Below are 2,806 nucleotides of genomic sequence, written 5' to 3'. Positions count from 1 at the left end.
GTTGGATTATTAATAATTTAGCGTCACCACTAAATTTTAGTCAATTTAAACTCATAAACTCACATAAATGTAATCATATGATCAAGTTAAGCTTGAGCAATAATTGAGATTTGAATTAAGAGTAAATTCACATAAAGCCTCTTAATCAACACAATCACTTATGTATGATCAATACTTCCATAATTGACAAATGACCCATTTGAAAACCAAACTAAACCCAAAGCACAATCACTTGACATTCCCAAGTTTGATTGTCTAGATCACCTAAGGTGTTGAAGCATACATTGTTCCAGAAATCAAATCACTAAGACAAGTTACACAATCTATGTAATCAAATTCAAGTTTACAACAATTATAGCAATAGATCAATAATCAGACTCAACAACTAGAACTCAATATTTCATTCAAACGTCAATTTTATTCTTAAATTAGAACAACCTCATGTTTTAGGGCTTCTCGTACGAGCAAACACACTAGAATTAGCCATTCATGGCTAAACAAACACTAATCAAAGAGAAAATAGCATAAACAAGCATCATGTTTCAAGTTACAACTAATCAAAACAGAAATAATGATGAATAAAGTGGAAATTACAACCCAAATTGAAGTATGATGAAGATCTAACACTAATCTTGAGTAAACTTGAGCTTGATTCCTTAAATTCACCTTAATCTCCCACTAAATAATGTAATTAGAGTTCTTAGGGTGAAGATTGAGGTAAAAACTGCAGCTTCCTTCAAAACCTAATCTCCTTTTCTATTTATAGTGGGCCAAAACAAAAACCCCAACCAGCGACATATGCGCCGATATAGTGAGTATATGCGCCGCATATTATTTGAAACATTGAATGCGCCGCATAAAGTGAGGATATACGCAGCATATTATTGTCTATCTTCGAATGCTCCATTTTTGCACTACACATGCGCCACATATTCTCGATTTCAGTATTTTCCTTTGTTTTGCCATTATAGTTCACTTTTATGCCAAAACTTGATCAATTTTGCACCAAGTAAGGATTTCCAACCTTGAACCATCTCATTGATCAAATATAACTTCCAAGCTCAATAATCATCAAAAACGAGTGAAACAAGGGAGATATTGCGAGAAAAAACATAGACAAATCGAGCAATATCACAAGACAAAATAATAAGTACAATATAAAAGTAAAACTGAAAGTACATAAAAAATGTAACGATGATGTTATTTTAAAAATGTGTTTTGTTTAAAGACAATTTATATGAGTCGGATGGAATAGTTGTATTTAAAGAACTTTTCTACTGACGGTTGTTACTAAGAAATTAAGAGATGCATGTTTATTTGTAAAATTGAAATAACCACTAATATTCTAGAAATAGCTTTCATTAACAAATAATATGTGTTACTTCTTTGTGAACAAATATTTCTTAAAGACAATTTTAAAGGTTGTCATAAATTTTTTGCTATTTTAAAATACAACTTTTCTTTAAAAAAAGGTAATGTAAATAAGGGATCCAGAGATATAAATTGTATAAATTTGAATCATTAGAAATCTAACTTAAAACATAGTGTATAAAACGAAAACAAACAAGCTAAGTTAAACATATATCAAACAACAACATGGTGGGTAAACATTTTAAAAAGCTAGCTAACAACTGTTGAGAAATTACGGTCTCACTAATTCCCACCACCCAGCCCAACAATAATAGTAAAGAAATAAGAACAATACACAACACAAGATTTAACGTGGAAACTCCAAAACAGGAGAAAAATCACCGGCCCCCAAAGAGAGAAAATACACTATATCACAAATTGTTACAATGATATAGACGACTCTCTTAAGCCAACTACACTCTCCAAAATATTTAACTAATACAACTCTCAAACAAGGGTAAGAAAGAAAGAAATAATCAAATACTTAAAGTGTATTGATTGGTGCAATTTGGAAGTGAGGCTTAACACTCCTTTTATAACCAAGTCACCTCCCTCCCATTTCTTCCTCCCACCTATGTGGGATAAACATATCTTCTACTAGCCAAAATAAACCAACAACAACAACAAACAAGACTAAATACTAAAACTCTTAATCTCGATGCAGATGTTTAAGGGTGCAAACAAAGTCCCACATCGGTCATGGAACAAAACAAATGTATGTATATAAGTTTAAGGGGAAGTCCCTCTATCACCAATTGATTTTAGAAAAGGATGGACTCTTTGACTTATCTTGCAGGACATTGTGTTTGGGCTATATGATCCTTACAACTGGTATCAGAGCTAGTCTATAGCCCCGATGTGGTAGATGGTGCAATGGGCGCACCCCGATCGTACACAGCGACGTGGCGCACCCTCGGTGAAACCTAATGATGAGTGGACCCAGCTATCGTTCGAGGGGACCCTGGCACGATGAGTTGATCCTGGAAGCCGCCGCCTGGATCCGGACTATCGTTGGAGGGGAGACCCAGATGGACTTGGGTTTGAGGGGAGGTTTGTAAGGGTGCAAACCTAAGTCCCACATCAGTCATGAGATAAAACAAATGTATGTATATAAGTCTAAGGAGAAGTCTCGGACATTGTGTTTGAGCTATACGATCCTTACAAGATGAACCATTCTCGGCATAACAACAAACTGTTGAGAGATCATCAAAATCCGCTTAAATCGTCAAAAATCAGAGAACATAACAAACATCCCAAACGCCTCTCAAACCGCTGCATTGCAACTTCTTGTAGTGTTGTTCTATTATATCTTCATAATTTCTCAAACTTATTTGGATAAAAATATTAATAACTTGAAGTCCCAACGTCATACGGTAGGGGGTATACACTACTTGAC

The sequence above is a fragment of the Rutidosis leptorrhynchoides genome, chromosome 6 (assembly GCF_046630445.1).
Source record: "Rutidosis leptorrhynchoides isolate AG116_Rl617_1_P2 chromosome 6, CSIRO_AGI_Rlap_v1, whole genome shotgun sequence".
Classification (NCBI taxonomy): Eukaryota; Viridiplantae; Streptophyta; class Magnoliopsida; order Asterales; family Asteraceae; genus Rutidosis; species Rutidosis leptorrhynchoides.
This window is presented reverse-complemented; position numbering follows the sequence as displayed.